General features: G+C 35.7%; 1 protein-coding gene and 1 pseudogene across 11 annotated transcripts in view; one reads left to right on the top strand and one right to left on the bottom strand.

The window, feature by feature from the left end:
* The window catches only part of ATG10 (autophagy related 10), a 307,667-nt gene that overhangs the window by 28,281 nt on the left and 259,177 nt on the right, over positions 1–20,209 (top strand). The window lies entirely within an intron of this gene.
* Positions 3,981–4,097, bottom strand: LOC118151717 (U2 spliceosomal RNA; annotated as a pseudogene).

The following is a 20,209-nucleotide window of genomic DNA, read 5'->3' as shown; positions in this document are numbered from 1 at the left end:
GCATATGCAAATCTTAAGCAATCATTTGAAGAAGAACAGGTTGTATCACTTGTGAATTTAATACTTTTGAATACTGTTTTTAAAGGTTATCAAAACTATCTGAAAAAGAAAAGCTATAATACTTCACAAATTTATAAATTAAAATTTAAAAAATGATAGTAATTGTGCAAGTTTAACAAATAAGAGCACATGCCTGGTTAACAGTGATGTTTTAATCCAGCTGTGTTTCAAAAAGCCTTATAGGAAGTTGTCTTTAGTGGTGAGTTTATCAAGCCCAGGATCTGAGCCTCAGCTTTTCAGGTTCAGATGGAATGGAATGGAGTTGTCTCCCAAATTCAGACCCACATTAAGCAATGTCAAAGGACTGATTATGTCTGTATCTAATCTTATTTATATATACTAGACATATATATGTTATTTGTATGTAAGACTTATATATGATTGGATGTATATCAGAATCAAATATATTAATTTATAATAAATAGAATTGTCAAATAACTGAAGTCATCCTCTGAGCATGATGGCTCAGTTTTGTTTTGTAGGTGAGCAAACAACCACAATTGCATGAACCCAGAATGAGTACAAATTCTATCACATAGTTGCATAAATGGAATATTTAATGGTATGATCTATAAGTGGCATCAATACATCTTGCTCTGCAATATGGGTAGTCTAACCATTGAGGCTAAATTGTTTAAAGGGTATAGTGTTAAAAGACTCTTTCTCTTGAACAGTGTAGTGAACACTGCTGATGTTTGTTTCAGTGATCTAATTTTTTAAAGTTTCAATTACTGATTAATTGCTCTTTTTTTAATTTGCCATCGAGTTCCAGTTAAACCTTGCAGGCTAGGGAACCATTTTTTTTTTTCTCTTTAAGATAATTTGCCTATATCCTCTGATCTATGATGAATTAATTTCATCTTTAACTCAGAAAATGCTTTCTTATATTTCTTATCCTCAAGGTCTTGGAGAATATTTCCAAGTACAGACAAAATTCTGATTGTGAGTATCTGTAAAAATGGAGTGGAAAAATAACCAATTATCCCACCACCTTAATACAATAGTGATTATTTTAGCAAATTCCCCTCATATATGCAAAATTTCATTTTGGTTCCTTTTAAATTTATAAATTTAGAGTGAACTATATGTAAACAATGTTGTCTTCCCTTTTAGGAACATGATAGGTTCACTTTTGAAAGTCTTCAGTGAAGTTTGAAATTCATTGTTTGAATGAGGCCTTAATTAATTAATTAATTTGTTAAGTTGGTCCATGACTGGATAAAATACAGATAGATCTAGCTTTATTTGGAGAGACTGGGCTTTTCCCCATTTTAAGGTCTAAGGTTATCGCGGATATGTAGGTAAGATACTGATTTTACTAGGTGTGTTTTGTGACTGATTACCTTACTGAACACTAGGTCTAATAGTATAAAAAGTCATTCTTTGGTGCTTTCCATGTTATCTGATATAATGAAATATCGTTTCTTTTCTAATATTTATGGCTTCATTTTGGTCATATCGTGTTCGTTAAAGCTTCCAGAACAAGTTGTGCACTATAGCAGCAATTGCATGTGTTCTTGTTTTACAGCATTCTTCTTATGCACACAACACTCCCTTAAGTGTATAGGACAGTCTTATTTTCTTTATTTCACATAAAGATAATTTAAGTAAATGGATAAACTTAACACCAAGGTAACAATTGACTTGTCCAACTTTGAGCTAAAACTGAAACAGGAACCCAGGTATTTGGACCACTGCATTACCATATTTCCATATGCTACTTATCTTTTTCTAAATAATAAATTTTATACAAAGTTTAATAATGTAGCAGTCTCATGGATTAAGTTTTATAAATCTCAAACTCAACATGATTAAAACTGAGCTTGTCATTTTTTTGCCTTCCATGTCCATTGCTCCTTCTGAATTATTTTTTTTTCTTTCCAGTTGGCTCCACTATCCTCTGACTCAGGCCATGGCCTTGAAGGTTTTACATTCCTCTGCCTCAATACATATACTGAATGGTTCATTACATCAATTTATTTCATCTTTAAAAATCTTTCAAGTTGGCTTACCTCTGCCCTCCTTGCCCATCACCATTCTTTTTGTTCAGGCTACCATTATTTTTGCTTTGTCTCTAACCTTGCCCTCTGCCAATCTACCTCTAAGCCTGAAAAGGTGATCTTACAAAATGCAATTCCAATCCATTACTCTCTGGTTAAAATCCTTTAGTGATTATTTGTTACTCAAGATATAGTTTAGTTTCCTTAGCTAAGCACACAAAACTCTTGCTTAAAAAAAGATTACTCTTTTGAGCCTGGCCTCTTTCTATCAATGGTACATTTGTGCAGTGGCTTAATTGCTGATGATTGGTCAGAGGTTATGCTCAAACACTTGGAGCTAGTAGGCGTCTCCTCTTTCCAATGGTTCTATGTGGGTTGGAGAACATATTCGAAGTTTAGTGTTCAAGTCTGCCTTGTCTTTTAGTTTCAACCATGTCTTCTGTACCTGTGCAAAGCCTCCCTGTCAGCCAGGATGTGTGGACAGCTTGAGTCCTCTTAGCTCCCCCTACATGTGAGTGGAAAGCTGCCATGGTTGTGTGTAGTTTCTCAGGCTCTTCTGTGATCCCTTATTTCCAGGATCTCCCTATTACTATTCCTGTTATGGTGCTGGTTGGTTGGTTGCTTGTCCCAACTGGGATGACTACCTCAGGCTTGCTACAGAGATTGTTACTTTTACTGGCATTGCTGCTGGATGGCATATTTTCATTTTAGCTTCAGATCAATTGAGCCCTTCTGGCAGTAAGGCTGCTAGTTTCACAGCCTGTGGTCCTGGTAGAACCACCATGCTGACCATCTGGGAGCAACCTCAGGGAGGAATGCCACAGACTCTCACTGTTCTTGCCTGAATTTCAACAGTTTTTCATGAATAAGTGCTTCTTAATATGTTATTTGCCTTTGGTTGATTTCCAGTTTCCTGAAATGGTTGTTTTTAACAATTTTGTTCAGTTTCAACGTTGTTTTTTGAAGGGGATTTGTAGTCCTGTTTCCTAAGGCCACATGATTTTAATTTGCATTTTCTAAAAACTAGTTCATTTGAGCACCTTTTCATATGTTTATTAGTTATTTGGTACTTTCTTTTGTGATTTGTAGGGCTGTCTTTTGCCCATAATAACTACATATTTTTTTGTGATTAAATCTAAGCATCACTTACTTCAGATGGGCAACGCTAACCTCCCAAGTTTGGCTTAGATCCACTCCTCTGCGTTTCCATACAATTGGTGTACAATTCTATATGGTGATCATCTATATACTTGCCTAATTCCCAGTATTAGTCTGAGAGCTCCTTGTCAGCAAGATGTTTTTGCTTTTATTGTTTTTTGTTGTTTGGTTGGTTTGTTTGTTTTTTATAAAGACGGGGTTTTACCATGTTGGTTGGCCTGGTCTTGAACTCCTGACCTCAGATGATCCACCCACCTTGGCCTCCAAAGTGCTTGGATTACAGGCGTGAGCCACCATGCCCGGCCTTGTTTGTTTGTTTTTTGAGACAGGGTCTCACTGTGTCATCCAGGCTGGAGTGCAGCGGTGCAATCTCGGTTCATTGCAACCTTCACTTCCCAGATGCAAGTGATTCTCCCACCTCAGCCTCTCCAGTAGCTAGGATTGCAGTTGTGTGCCACCATGACTAATTTTTGTACTCTTAGTAGAGACAGGGTTTTACCATGTTGGCTAGGCTGGTCTTGAACTCCTAACCTCAAGCGATCCACCTTCCTTGGCTTCCTAAAGTGTTAGGATTCCAGGTATGACCCGCAGTGCCCAGCTTGTTTTTTTTTTATATTTATGTATCTTTGGTGCTTAGCATAGTAAACACTCTAGATGCCTTTGTTCAATTGAATTAAAATCATATAAACTGCAAGGAGTCGAGCCAAGTTTTTTACTTGTTTGAATACATTTCATTTTATTCTATTCCATTGCATATTTTTTGAAATCAATGAGTCATTTGAAATCAATGAGTGTTTAAAGACTCATTTGTTTTTTTTAAAAAAATTTTTTTGTTTTTGTTTTTTACACTTGATCTTAGCCAAAAGGCCAAGAAGCAATTTTTTTTGTTTAAAAAAAATTTTTTTAAACATAAAATTCTCTTGTAGAGGGAGTGCAGCCCTGTGGACATCTTGATTTCAGATTTCTGGCTTCCAGAACTGTGAGGGAATAAATTTCTGTTGTTTTAAGCCACAAAGTTTGTGATAATTTGTTATGGCAGCTACAGAATATTAATATAATTCACCTATTAATGAACATCTGGAATGTTTTCAGATTTTGGCTGTTATAAATAATGCTGTTCTGAATATTCACATACATGTCTTTCGGGGGACATAGGTTTTCCTTTATCTTGGATAGATATCTGGGAGTGTAATTGCCAAGTCATATGATAAATCAGTGTTCAACACTTTAAGAAACCACCAGTCTCTTTTTGAAAGTGGCTATGCAATTTATATCCCCACCAGCAAAATATGTGGGTTTCTGATTTCCCATACCATTATCAACACTTGGCATTTCCTTTCTGTTTGATTATAGTCGGTTTGGTGGGTGTAAAGTGGTATTAATTGTTAACGATGCTGAACACCTTTTCATGGGAATGTTAGCAACTTGCATATATTCTTTAGTAAAATGTCCATTCAAAAATTTACCTGTTTTTAATGAGGCTGTTTTTCTTCTTACTATTGAGTTGTTTGAGTTGTAAGGTGCTGTTTGTGTGTGTGTATGTGTGTTTAAAGTAGACTTTATTTCTAAAAGAAATTTTAAGTTTCCAGCAAAATTGAGCAGAAGGTATAGATACTTCCCATGTACCTCTACTCTCACACACATAAATGGCCTCCCCTTTTGTTATTAACATCCCTCACCAGAGTGGTTCATTTTTTTACAACTGATGATCCTACATCAACCATCATTATCACTCAAGGTGCATAGTTTACATTAAGCTTCCCTTTTTTGTCATACATTCTATTTTGACAAAGGTGTAACATGTATCCACGATTATAGTGTCACACTATAACAAACAAGTTTTACTGCCCTAAAGAATATTCTGTTTTCCATCTATTTATCCCTCCTTCTCCGCTAACCTCAGGCAACTACTGATTCTTTAACTGTTTTCTTAATTTTTTCTTTTCCTGAGTCACATAGTTTAAGTCATACAGTATGTATCCTTTTAAGATTGGCTTCTTTCTCTTAGAAATATGCATTTACATTTCCTTCATGTATTTACATGGTTTGAAATTTAGTCTTCCAATCCAGGAACATAAAATGACTTTCCATTGACATTTTTTTTAATTCTCCTTAGTAATGTTTATAGTTTTGCAGCACAAGTCTTTCATATCTTTTAATTTTTTATATTTCAATAGGTTTTTGGGGACCAGGTGGTGTTAGGTTACATGAATGCATTCCTTAGGGATGATATCTGAGATTTTGGTGCACCTATCACCCGAGCAGCATATGCGGTACCCAAAGTGTGGTCTTTTATCCCTCATCCAGCCACACACTGTTTCCCCAAGTCCTCAGAGTCCCTTATATCATTCTTATGCCTTTGAATCCTCATACCTTAGCTCCCACTTGTGAGTGAGAACATAACATTTGGTTTTCTATTTCTGAGTTACTTCACTTAGAATAGTGGTCTTCAATTCCATCCATGTTGCTGCAAATGACATTATTTTGTTTCTTTTTATGGCTGAATGGTATTTGGGCTGGTTTCATATTTTTGCAATTGTGAATGTGCTGCTATAAACATGTGTGTCCAAGTATCTTTTTCATAGAATGACTTATTTTCCTCTGGGTAGATACCCAAGCATGGGATTGCTGGATCAACTGGTAGATCTACTTTTAGTTCTTTAAGAAATCTCCACACTGTTTTCCATAGTGGTTGTACTATTTTACATTCCCACCAACAGGGTAAAAGTGTTCCCTTTTCACCACATTCATGCCAACATCTATTGTTTTCTGATTTTTTGATTATGGCCATTCTTGCAGGAGTGAGGTGGTATCACATTGTGGTTTTGATTTGCATATCCCTGATAATTAGTGATGTAGAACATTTTTTCACATATTTGCTGGCCATTGGTATATCTTCTTTTGAGAATTGTGTATTCATGTCGTTAGCCCACTTTTTGGTGGGATTTTTTTTTTTTCTGATTTGTTTGAGTTCCTTGTAGATTCTGGATATTAGTCCTTTGTCAGATGTATAGATTGTGAAAATTTTTCTCCCAGTCTGTGGGTTGTCTGTTTATTCTGCTGATAATTTCTTTTGCTGTGCAGAAACTTTTTAGTTTAATTAAGTCTCATCTATTTATCTTTGTTTTTGTTGCATTTGTTTTTGGGTCATCAAATCTTTGCCTAAGTCATTGTCAAGAAGGGTTTTTTCCAATGTCATCTGCTAGAATTTTTTATGGTTTCAGGTCTTGGATTTAAATCTTCCATCTATCTTTAGTTGATTTTGTATAAGGTGAGAGATAACAGTCCAGTTTGATTCTTCTACATATGCCTTGCTGATTATCCCAGCATCATTTGTTGAATAGGGTGTCCTTTCCCCACTTTGTTTTGTTTGCTTTGTTGAAGATAGTTGACTATAAGTATCTATACTTTGGCTTTATTTCTGGTTCTTTATTCTGTTCCATTGGTCTATAGGTTTACTTTTTTTTTTTTTTTTAAACCAGTCCCATGCTGTTTTGGTCACTATGGTTTTATAGTATAGTTTGAAGTCAAGTATGTAATGCCTCCAGATTTGTTCTTTTTGTTAAGTCTTGCTTTCACTATGTGGGCTCTTTTAGGATTGTTATTTTCCAGTTTTGTAGAGAATAAGGGTGGTATTTTGATGGGAATTGCACTGAATTTGTAGATTGCTTTTGGCAGTATGGTCATTTTCACAATATCGATTCTATCCCTCCATGAGCATCGGATGTGTTTCCGTTTGTTTGTATTATCTATGATTTATTTTCAGCAGTATTTTGTAGTTTTCCTTGTAGAAGTCTTTCACCTCCTTGGTTAGGCATATTCCTAAGTATTTTATTTTATTTTTGTTCAGCTATTGTAAAAGAGGTTGAATTCTTGATTTCATTCAAAGTTTGGTTATTGTTGGTGTATAGTAGGGCTATTGATTTGTGTACGTTGATTTTGTGTCCTGAAACTTTGCTGAATTCATTTACCAGTTCTAGGAGCTTTTTGAATGAGTCTCTAGGGTATATGATCATGTCCTCAGCAAACAGTGACAGTTTGACTTCCTCTTTACTCATTTGGATGCCCTTTATTTCTTTCTCTTGTTTGATTGCTCTGACTAGGACTTTCAGTACTATGTTAAATAGAAGTGATGAAAGTGGACATCCTTGTCTTCTTTCAGTTCTCAGGGGAATGCTTTCAACTTTTCCTCATTCAGTGTAATGCTGGCTGTGGGTTGTCATAGATGGCTTTTACTGCCTTAAGATATGTCCCTTCTATGCTGATTTTGCTGAGGGTTTTAATCATAAAGGGATGCTGGATTTTGTCAAATGTAAAAAAGAAAACTATTTGTTTTATAATAATTTTCATTAAATAGTAAAATTTCTTTTCTTATTGAATTAGCCATTGGGTCCAATATTATTGTGTAATGTTACCAGTGATGTCTAGGCTGCTAAATGCACGGTTACATTATTTGATATTTTAGCATCACTTGACAGGATTGATTATTCTTTCCTCTTTGATATACTTTTTTCAGTTCATGTCCTTACATTCTTAGTTCACCTTCTGTATTACTCTTTATTCCTTTTCAGTCTCCTTTGCTGTTTCTTTCTTTTTTTCCACAATCTCATAATATTAGTGCCCACAAGCAGTCCTGTGTCTTATTCTCATCTCTAGCTATTCTCATGACCATGGAGGTCTTATCATTTAAATTCCCTCTAAATGCCTGTTACTCCTAAATGTATATCCTCTGCCCAGATGTCTCTCCCGTAAGGCCAACTTCTTACTTGACACTTCTACTTTGATGGATTCACTTAGATCCCAAAGCCAACATGTCCAAAATTAAGCTCCTAGTCTCCTCCCTCCCAATTTTCTTCACCTACTACCACCCAAACCGGCCCTCTTTCAGTTGATGACAACTCCATCTTTCCAGCCGATGAAGCTACTGGGGTTATCTTCAACTCCTTTAATTCTTTCACACCCCACATCTAATCTATTAGGAAATCCTGCTTGCTCCCTTTTTATAATATCCAGAATCATACCATCTGTCATCATCTTCCCTGCTACCACCCTGGTGTAAACTATCATCAACTCTTCCTAGGATTACCTTCCCAATGATCTGATGGTTTTCACTCTTGCTTTCCTAGGATTTACTCTTAAAATACAAGTCAGATGGTATCACTTTTCAACTCAGATCAAAAGCCAAAATATTTACAATACACCATAAACTGTGCAATTTGCTTCCTTCTCCACCTTCTTACTCCCCTGACTTCACCTCCTATTTTTCTTTCTTTTATCACAACTGTCCAGGCACACTCACCTTGCTGTTCTTTAAATACTCCAGACAAACACTGCCACCCTGGGGCCTCTGAACTGACTGGCGCCTCTCTCTAGAACACTCTTTATCCAGATACTGCAAAGTTATCAAGGTCCTTTGTGTGGTTGCTCTTGTGCCGCCTCCTTAAAGAGGCCTCCCTGCCTGCCCTGTTCAACATTTCAAACCATTTGCTAGCCACTGGCTTGCCTATCTGACAGCCTCACTCTGGCACGCCTGCTTCCCTTATCCTACTTTACTTTTTTTCATACTGCTATTTTCATCTTCTTACATGCTATTTAATTTACTTATTTATTATGTTTATTGTTTAATATCTCTCTTTCTTTGCTCAGTCTATGAAGGTAGGAATCTTTGTTTTATTTGCTGATATGCCCGAAGCAACTGGAATATCGCTGAGTATACAGTAAGCACAAAAACAAAGTTTTGTTAAATGAATGAGTGAATATCTGTTTTTCCAGAAAAAAATAAAATTCACAATTTGAAGAATTTTATTACACCGAAGTTTGTTTGTTTGTTTGTTTTTCAGGCAGAGTCCTGCTCTGTTGCCAGGCGCCAGGCTGGAGTGCAGTGGCACAATCTTGGCTCACTGCAACCTCCGCCCCCCGGGTTCAAGCAAGTCTCCTGCCTCAGCCTCCTGAGAGCTGGGACTACAGGCGCACGCCACCACACCCAGCTAATTTTTGTATGTTTAGTAAAGACGGGGTTTCACCATGTTGGCCAGGATGGTCTCGATCTCTTGACCTGGTGATCCGCCCACCTCGGCCCCCCTAAGTGCTGGGATTACTGGCTTGAGCCACTGCGCCCGGCCTACACACAAGTTTTATTTGAAAAATTTTGAGAAATTAAAAAACAAGTCAGTGTTCCTTTTTTTAATCCCTTAATTGATGAATTAGGATCCATGAAAACACCATAACATTTACATAAAAAGTTAATAAATATCATTCAAATAACCTCTTCAGGGCAGTCTTTTTAATAAAACTGGCATTTTGGTAAAAATGGATTTTTTTCTATAATGATATGCAGTATAGTAGAATTTAATGCATATTTTAGATTTAAAAATAACCATGTAACAGTGTGTTGAGTGGGACCTTTTTATCTTGTTCCAGAATTGCAGCTAAAGCCCCAAGCTGAAGACAAAAGACTCTAAGTAACTAATTTTCTATATTTGGATTGCTATGAATAATCTGCTAGCCACTGGGGCCAGAAATCTGCCTGCAGAGACTGCCCTGGGGAACCATTCTTGAAGAACTGAGATCCTCTACCCCAATATGAGAATGAGTCTCGACAAAGGGGGAGTGCAGTGTTCTTAATGAAAAACCACTCTCTCCCCTCCCAAAGGCTCTCTTCCCTCTTCAAATAACCACTTGTAATGAGTTTGGGGTACCTACAGATGGGGAGAGAGGGAGGAATGGTCATTTCATTGCTTAGTTGGGTATTTGCTTAGCTACTGATTTGCTCATCTGTCCTTTTCTGCCTGAGCAGAGGTACAGGGAGTTGAGAGCAATAGTGGGGATAAGAAGGGGGATTGTGTTTAACTTGTTTAATATGATCACTTCAAAGAGTAGCTAGGCTTGACCTATTTTTTCTGTTGTCCTATTCAAGAAGGCTGATAATCAGGTAAAGGGACCTCAGCAGTTGTAGAAGGGGATGGTAACTGCCTAGATTAGGTAAGCGTGCCAGGGGTTGGTCTCCCTGCAGGTACCTCTGAAGAGTCCATGCAGTCACCCCATGGGGGAGTTAGCTTTGTGTCTGCCACATGGGGAGATACTGACACTCAGGCAGTGTCAGAGAAGCAACAGCAAACAAGAAGAGGACTGCGACTGCATCCAGTTAAACCAGTGGATGACCCTCCTTACTTTTTCCAGTTTTCAAGCCATGGGCTCCTAGAAGAAGTAGTGAGGGGCAGGAGGCTTTTCTGAGTAAGATCATGCTTCATTTCTCATTCTAAGCTGCTTTGGGTTTGGTTGAACTATAGGAAGGAAAAGGACTTCAAATTGATTTTGAGACTCAAGTCTTCAGAGGAACAAAAATAATAATAGGACCGAGTTTTAATTATTTGGAGAAGGATAGAGTTCTAATAATTGGAAGCATCTAAAGTGTTATGGACTGGGACCAAGTTGTTATTTAAGCATCCCTAATATATCAGTGAGATATTGTTGTGTAATAAAACATTCCAAACTTAGTGACTTAAAACAACCATTTATTATTTCTCAGAATCTTCAAATTGACTGGACCATTTTGCTGATCTGTGACAAGCTCAGCTGATGTGCACAGGGCTTGCTTATGCATATGCTATCAACTGAGAGTTGGCCGGGGGCTGGCTAATCTAGGATGGCCTCCTTTGGGATGATTCTGCTTGGTTCCATGTTCTGGCAGGCTAGCCTGAGCTTGTTCTCATGTTGGTGGTAAAGGTCCAAAGAGAGAAAGTAGAAACACTCAAGTACTTTTTTAGACCTCTACTTGAGTTTTTCTAAGGGACCACATTCAGAGTTACTGTGAGAAGGCAATACCAAAGGGCATGAATATTGGGAGTTAAAAATTGAGATTATTAATTAAATCAGTCTGCCACACTTACCAGGTACAACAGGGGTTTCCATATAGGAATGTTAAAGGCAATTATTGGCAAAAATAAAACCATTTCATGTGTACTCTGAGTAGAGGTCCCTTAGTAAACACCTTACAATTGATTTGTATTACTTAGGTTCCTTAGACAGAGATTGCTTCTTTTATATATGTATTCTTCCCAATGTATGAGTTTAACAGAAGTCATTTTAAAAATAATCCTGGTTTTTAAATTCAGGGGTCATGCTGAATTTGAATATATATAATCTCCACAATAATTCAGTAGATAATGTCTAAATTTGGTATTGAATAGTTGAAGAAACAAGGAAAGTTGCAAATGATTGCATCTGGATAGGCTGACCAGGGTATGTGGAGGGGTTGAAGGAGGGGCTGCTGACTTCTGTTATACAGTCATCCCTCAGTATCCCTGGGGGATTGGATCCAGGACTAGCTTCCCATACCAAAATCTGCAGATGCTAAAGTCCCTGATATAAAATAGTTTAGTTGTTGCATATAACCCATGCATATCCTCCTGTGTACTTTAAATCATCTCTAGATTATTTATAATACCTGACACATTATAAATGCTATGTAAATAATTGTTATACTATATTATTTAGGGAATAATGATAAGAAAAAAGTCTGTACATGTTCAAAGCTGATGTAGTTAAAGAATATTTTTTCTGAGGTTGGTTGAATCCATGGATGCAGAACTTGCTGAAACGGAGGGCTGGATATATGTACGTATTTTAATGCATGTTTGCTTTTTAAAATATGTGCTGTATGACTTTGGCTAAAATTAGTACTTTTTTGGAGAGGGGGATGGAGTCTCGCTGTGTCACCCAGGCTGGAGTGCAGAACCTCCATCTTTTGGGTTCAAGCAGTTCAAGATGCTGCCTCAGCCTCCTGAGTAACTGGGATTACAGGTACCCACTACAATGCCTGGCTAGTTGTTATATTTTGAGTAGAGACAGGGTTTCACCATGCTGCCCAGGTTGGTCTCCAACTCCTGACATGAGGTGATCCTCCTGTCTTGGCCTCCAAAAGTGCTGGGGTTACAGGTGTTAGTCACCATGCCCAGCCAATACTTTTTATTTTTAAAGAGGAAAGTCTATTTTCAAAGCACCGTCACTGTGCTGTTATTTACATATATCTCATTTAATTTAATCCCACAAAGTCTCTATGAGCTATCTGTTATTATTTCTACTTCAGACAAGGCATATAGACTTAGAGAAAGTAAATGATTTGTCCAAAGTTATATAGTATTTATGTTCCAGGCAGGGTCAAGACTGGAACGAAGGTGTGTCTGCCTCCAAAGACTATTGTTTTAACTCCTAACCTATAGTTTAATATTTGAATATTCATTGACTAATTTAGAAGCTGAAGTTTTATCTATTCTATGCCACTACTATGTAGTCAACACAATGGAACTGGATTATGTATACATATATATGTGTGTGTGTGTATATATATACACACATATGTGTGTGTGTGTGTATATATATACACACATATGTGTGTGTGTGTGTATATATACTTATTTTTCTTCACAATGCCCCCCTTGCCCCAACAAACTTTAGTTGCCTCTTATCAATGTGTAGTATTGAAATGAAAAAGTAGCTATTGGGCAGATTCTTCCAGTGAGAATATGATGACTACCCAGCATGACTTAATTTGTTCTAAGGAAAAAAAAATACTTTTATTTAATACTTTGAGTATTATATTAGATGTTTAGATTTCAGATGCTAGATTATAGTAGCACATATATTTAGATTTTTTAAAAAGTATGCTTGTACTTTTAAAAATTTGTGTATATGTGAGTGTTTCAAGTTATCAATATCCAGGTGTATTATTCTACTTTAGGTGTTAAATTTGATACAGATTTATATACTAATTGTCTTTAACAGATGCTGTAGATATTTATTGCAAAATGTCATTGAAAAGACAGATTTAATATATTAGTTTAGTATATATGGTGATTTAAAGTTTAGAATACATTAAACTGTGTCAGAAATTATAAATAAACTAAAATGAGTAAAATTATTCTTAAATTGCTAGACAAGTCTTCACATTTAATTTTACATTAATGAGTTTTGTACAGAGACTGTTTAGAATAAAATCCTTTTTCATCAGATGTTGCACATATGCTTTCACTGTTTGTTTTTCTTCAAAGTAAAACTTAATGAAACAGCTAATAAAACCCAATTTTGCTCCTGATTCTTGAAAGAAACAAGCCCTTGAAGTGCACCCGCTGTTTATTCTTTTGCACTGGTTTTTGCTACTTTTCAGCATGTAAATTTTCCAGTAATGGAAAACAGTCAAAGCCGTAAACCTTTTCTTCCAAATCTTATAAACCCAGTGTTTATTTCTTACTTGTAGAGCGATTGCACAATGGAGACATCCTTTGTACACATACAGAGAAGTTTGGTCTCAGATCTTCATGTTCACCTCCTGCTGACTTCACAAGAGTGTAGTGCATGTGCATTTAAATGGCTCTTTATTATGTAAATAACCAAAAACCAGAATAGGGGTTTTAACTAACCTAGAAAACTGAGAGGTTTCAAAGTAAAAGATATGTATGAGACTGCAGCCCTGTTACTCTCATAAACCTCAAAGTGTGTTCGATTGGTAGTAGTTTATGAAAAGAGATCAGCTTCTATGCATTAGAAATGTATAGATGGCAGATGTGTATGTATCCCAAGTGGCTCTTTCACTAACCATAGAATATATTATTCTGTGTCTTTCAGTTTGTTTCCGAGATGGATTGTTTGACTCTTCTGACAGGGTAGAGGTAGATATTTGGGTTGGGATGAGAGACTGTATTCTAAGGCAGCATTACTCAAAGTATGGTCTACACTGGTGCCAGTGCAAGGAGATCAGTACAGAAATGGAAAATTAGTGACTAAAAACTTAAGCAGTGTGACAGAGTAATTTCTATGTCTGTTAATTTAATAAAAGAATTGAGGCTTGTGATTTGTATGTTTTGGATTTTTTTATTTCATTTTTTTCTCGTAATTCATTTTTAGTTTTTTTCACAAAAGTATGTCTATGACAGATTGGAAATAAAATCCTGATCTTTCACCACAGATGGTTTGAAAAGCATTTGGTCTAGGATAAGATTTTCAAATGTTGATTTTTGTCCCTTTGCCCCATAACATAACATTAGGTATTAAAGTTTGAATAAAGAGAAAGGTCATCATTTATAATTCCAGTACCCTAAGAAAACAGGGTAACTGAATGGATTAATAAGCTACTGGTTGGATGGCAGAAACTGAAGTAGAGATATTCTTTGTTTTCTGTTAGGGCAGGTCCATATGCTCTAAGTGACCACTGAGTGGAGTTGGTGTTGACAATTAGCAAGTTTAAGCAGGATTTATGTCTGAAGGAGGTGGACTCTTGCCAAATTGAGATTTTAAAAATTGGGACAGGTTTTTAGGTGGAGAAAAGGAAAGAACAGAGAAAATTGAGCTGTGTACTTTGTGGTTTTGAAAGGTAACGTAAAATAGTCAGGAACTTTGGACTGCCATGAAGCATTATGTATATCTTGTCAAAAAGTGAAGGTAGGAATGGGAGAGCATGAATGACAAGTTTCATTTACCTCTCAGTTTTACCTAAGATAGCTTAGTGCTACTAAAAATCATGAAGCATGCCTTTTTGGTATGTATTTTATTCATTGCTGATACCCGGACAAGCAATCTGAATATAAAGCTGAGATTAATGTGTTATATAACATAGGGTCATAAAAACTTACATAAGTCATAGAAATAGAGGTTTAGAGTTAGAAGGTCATATAATTCACCTTGTTCCGGACATTGATTCTATTAAGGCTGCTTATGATGCATTAGCTTTTTTGTAGCTACTCTATGAGTTCTACTTATGAGGGTGGGGTGTGCTAGAAGGGAAATGCCTTTCATTATAGCATTCAAGAAACAGAGGTCCCATGCCATGGTTCAGCTAGGATGAGACTTACCCAGATGATTGTTCAAGAATGTGCGGAGACTGGGGAGATAGGAGGCTGATCAGGGAGAAAGCTGAACACTGGGGATGAGATCAGAGCTTCTTAATTTAATAAAAGAAGCTTGTGGCATATTACTGTGCCACAAACAGGCTGCAGGTGGACTCAATATGCTGATGGTCATAATTAACAGTGTTTTGTACAACCATTCAGAAACATAGGAGTTGAAATATTTGAGTAGAATTTGAAGGACTTCCTATTTAAACACCCAAATCACTTATTATTTTGGACTAAAAATCTTTAGATGTAGCACCTGTGCCCTGAAAATTCTTTGTAGTAGCTGTTCCAGGTATTACCTACCTCTGACCTTGAACTTTGAATCGTCCCAGTATATTTGATTATACATTTCTGATAAACTTGTCATCATCAGTAATTTTATTTTTTTAAATTGTGATAAAACACATAACTTAAAACTCACCATTTTAACTGCTTAAAATTTAAAATTTTAATTTTGGCAAAAGAATGATAGAAATCACTGTCTTAACAATTTTTAAATGTATGCAGCTCAGTGGCATTAAGTGCAGTCACATTGCTATGTAACCATCAGCACCATCCTTTTCCAGAACTTTCCATTTTCCCCACTGATACTTCGTACCCATGAAACAACTACTCCTCATTTCCCTTTCCTCCGGCCCCTGGCAACCACCATTCTGCTTTCTGTCTCTATCAATTTGAGTACTTTCAGTAACTCATATAAATGGTTTCATATATTTGTCCTTTTGTGACTGGCTTATTTCGCTTAGCATAATGCCTTCAGGGTTCATTCCTGTTGCAGCGAGTATCAGAATTTCCTACTTTTTTAAGATCAAATGATATTGTATCGTATATAGGTGCCACATTATGCATTCATCTGTGAATGGACATTGGGGTTGCTTTCATCTTTCAAAATTTTGTTTTTTAATGCATGTACAATATTTGTATTTTATTTCAATTTTGTTTCCCATTTTATTTTATAGTTTTACTGACTTAGAACATACATATGATTCTTTTTATTGCTTTAACAACCATTTTCTGATACTAGGTGTTCCTAAGTAAAACATTGATTTTGTTACTTCTTGACTACTTAACTTAGGTTTTGCCTTTGGTGTTAATAATTAGCCAAAGTTATGTTCATGATAGAATTTCATAATGATTTATTGTTTTTTTGAATTAAAAAATACTTTTATTTCTAAAAATCAAGTAATAATTCAATAAAATTTAATTAAGTTGATTCATTTAAAGGCCTTTTAGCTTAGAAAATAAATTTATTGGCAGGGTATGGTAGTTCATGCATATAATCCCAGTACTTTGGGAGGCCAAGGTGGGAGGATCACTTGAGCCCAGGCATTTCAGACTAGCCCTGGCAACATAGTGTGACCTCATCTCTCTACAAAAAATTTAAAAATTACATGAGTATGGTGATGCATGCCCATAGTTGTAGCTACTCAAAAGGCTGAGGTGGGAGGATGGCTTGAGCCTAGGATGTTGAGGCTGCGGTGAGCTATGATTGCGCCATTGCACTCTAACCGGGGTGATAGAGTGAGACCCTGTTTAAAAAAAAAAAAAAAGAAAATCAATTAATCAAAATATTTTAAATCACACATGAGTATATGTATTATACATATTTTTTAATATGTATATTTTATATACATATTATATGTATATGTTATAATATATATATATAATATGTTTTAATTTTTGAAGTAAACAGACATCAATGATTAATTTTATGAATTTTGATGAAATTTATTTTAAAAACATTTTGAGTGCAGAAAGTTCCCTAACTCTGTAAATAGATTTTATGTAATTGAAAAAGTCCATAGGCCCCATTCATTCCTTATACTTAAAAAAGATTTACTTTTTTTTTTTTTTTTTTTTACAGATACTGTTCTTACTTTTCAATCTCATTGGATAACTTTTCATTAAAGCTACAAAGCCAGCATATTCACAAAACAAACAAAGTATCAAAAAAGTTAGTCATGAGTTAGGTAATGAAATGACAGTCATCTCAAATTTGGATGTATGTGCTCAGTAGCTCTTTTTTTTTCCACAGCCTAAATGCCTTACTGGCAAGGAAAAGTTATGAGTTGAAGACAAGGTGCCAAGCAAACTGTACTGGCACCTCACTACAAAAACTCAGCAGGAAAAGATTTGAACATTTTAAAGTTCTGCAAAGCAATTAGGAAAACCAAAGCTCTTTTTGAGATTGGTTCCAATAATGTTAGATTATGCTAAATAAACCAGTTACAAGGTCACACCATTAAAAGCAAGGATAGAAACCCTCATTTTACCACCTAGTATGCCAATTGAGGCCAATAAAGAAAAGGAAAAAGTGGCACTCTCAGATAATACTAGTGAATGTATTGACATTATATTGGATAGAATAAAGATAACATTAATCCAGATTATTATCAAATGAGTCAGATTTTACTTCAGATTGATGAATCTATACATGTTAGAAACTGCTGAATTACTATGTGAGTTATGATTCCTTAAGAGAAATTCTGGGAAAAATGTCAGTTCTTTGTAAAGAAGTACCAAAACAAGTTACTGGGGATGAAATATTGAAGGTAGTAAATTATACTTTGCAACAAACAGGATATGGAAACAGGCTTGAATTTGTATACTGATGGTGACTGCAATGATAGGAAGGCATAATGGCTTCCCATCAAGGGTATGTAAAGACAAAGTAGGATTCAAATAATTCAGTATTTTATTCACAGAGAAATTCTTGTGTAATATACTTTTTATGTGTAAGAGTTCCACACTCTGATGTGTCTAAATAATCTACTACAACTGAGGCTGCTTCATTTATATCTGTTTTCAGTTTTATGTGAAGTAATGAAATTGGAATACAACTTTCCACTGTTTCATACTAAAGTGCAGCAGATGTCCAAGGGAAAGTTTGTCAACAGTTTGGGAACTAGAAGGAGAACTGGAAATTTTTTGGTAAACAGTCCTTTGAATATTTGTTAAAAGGTAGTTAGTTATTGGCTTGACAAATAGTTTAATTAGCTGAATAAATAAACCTAATAGAAAATTACCAGGATCTCATGATAATATATTCATATATACTGATAAAGTTTATGGATTCAAAAATTAAGGCAAACACTTGATCTTGGAAATGTGAGATCAAAAATGATACAGTTGTGATATTTAGCTGTGTCATTGAATAGTAAAGCATAATTATTAAGACAAGTAGAGCAACACTGGTATATGTAAGGAAGAGATACAACATTGGTTTGAAATACATGATTCAGTTTTATTCACAATTTATTCATATTGTCATAAGAAATTTTTGCATTACATTTGTCCATGAAAGTAAACGAAGATCTATTTGATTTGCTGAATGATGGCACTGGTACCATTTAAGTTTGAATTATCCAAATTCTGGTTAATAATGAGAAAGGCATTTCTATCATTTGGAGAAAAGTGATAAATATTCTCTACAGAGACAGAAAATAGATTAGTGGTTGCCTAGGGCTGAGATAAGAATGGGGATTAAATGTAATAATTATACAATATAAAGAAAATGTATTTAAGATTTTATACAAAGTTTCATATAAACACCACAAAATCCCCTCTGGTTTACCCTATTATATTATTCAAATGTGAATTTTTATGTGTGTCATGATGTGAAAAGGGTTAGAAAACATTGGACTGAATCATATGACACCAGAAGGCTGAGGCAAGAATGTCAACTATGACAGGTCCCAAATTCAGCAGCTTAAGAAATTTCAGAAAATGGAATAAAAATCAAGGACTGGGAGAGTATAACATGCCTGTGTCTTTTGATTTACTGATGGGGGAGATAAGGGTCAGCAGTAATGGGATGGGGTAGATGTTGGAGTGTGATGAACCAGACTGAGCTGGACTAAGCCAGTAGCTGTTCAGATGATTTCTGAATTAGTGTGGAAGAATAAAGGCCTGAAAGGAGAAATAAATTATCCTGACATTTTATATATCACTCATAGGGATAGGTCAAAGTAAGTTAACTCTTGGAACCTATTTTTTGGATAAAAATACTCATCAGTAATTACTTTCTACTAGGCTCTATAAATGTTTTGCCTATATTCACTGAGCTTATCTTCAAATTGGTTAGTGATAGTACCCATTATAATTCTCATTTTATGGATGAGGAAACTGAACTCACATGTACTGGTGGCAGAGTTGGGATATTAACTCAGGCAGTTTGGCCTTTGAGTCTGTGAACTCTGTAGTGACACTAACCACCAATCTCCTTCTAAATACCAACCTCTGGTCTCAAGTCAGGCTATTCTCATACCCTGGGGCTTCTTTGGTGTAGGATGTGGCCTACATTGGATGCTACAATAGGGTCTCCTCATGGACTGTGACTTGGGTATTTCTGGACTCCATCATAGTCGTTTGTGGGAAGTCTGATCTTAAAATGTTGTGGAAGAATATTTAGTTTGCAACAGCCCATCATCTATGTAGCTGTGCTTAAGAATATGGTAGCCACTAGCCATGTGTGGTTATTCAAATTGAGATTTAAATTAAGTAAAATAAAATAAAATTAAAAATTGGATTCCCTAGTTGCATTAGCCACATTTCAATGGCTACTGTGTACCATTTTGGATAGCACAAAGAGCAGTTCTATCATTGCAAATGATTTTATTGAGCAATAACATTCTCACTTGTCCACTTCTGCAAGTCGGCCACATCAAAAGTGAGAACTCATTTCCTAGTAGCTTCTAACTCCTAGGAGAGTAAGGAGAGTTTTCCTTACTTCTGATCAGCTCCACTGATTCTGTCTTTCCTCATATTGTAAAATATGGTGATACCAGAAAATAATATATTATTTTGGTGATCACTAGTTGCTGGTTTATACAAGATTTGCTTTCTTAAAACACTTCTGGAATACTGTTGACCTTACTCCCCTTACCTTATCCTGCAAGTATAACAATTACAAACTAAAGTCTATATAATCCTTACATGATGGCCTCTCACATTTGGGCTCTTGTTGAACTTGACAGCATTTATAGCTCTTGTGTCTTAAAATTGGGTGTTACTGTTAAGCAAGAGTTTCTCTATTTGTGCAGCTGGATATTTTTTAGCCTACATTTAGGATTTTATTGTTATTCATGATAGGTATCATCTTAT

This window comes from Callithrix jacchus, chromosome 2, assembly GCF_049354715.1.
Source record: "Callithrix jacchus isolate 240 chromosome 2, calJac240_pri, whole genome shotgun sequence".
NCBI lineage: Eukaryota > Metazoa > Chordata > Mammalia > Primates > Cebidae > Callithrix > Callithrix jacchus.
Note: the sequence above shows the minus strand (reverse complement) of the source record. Positions and strands in the feature narration are given on the sequence as shown.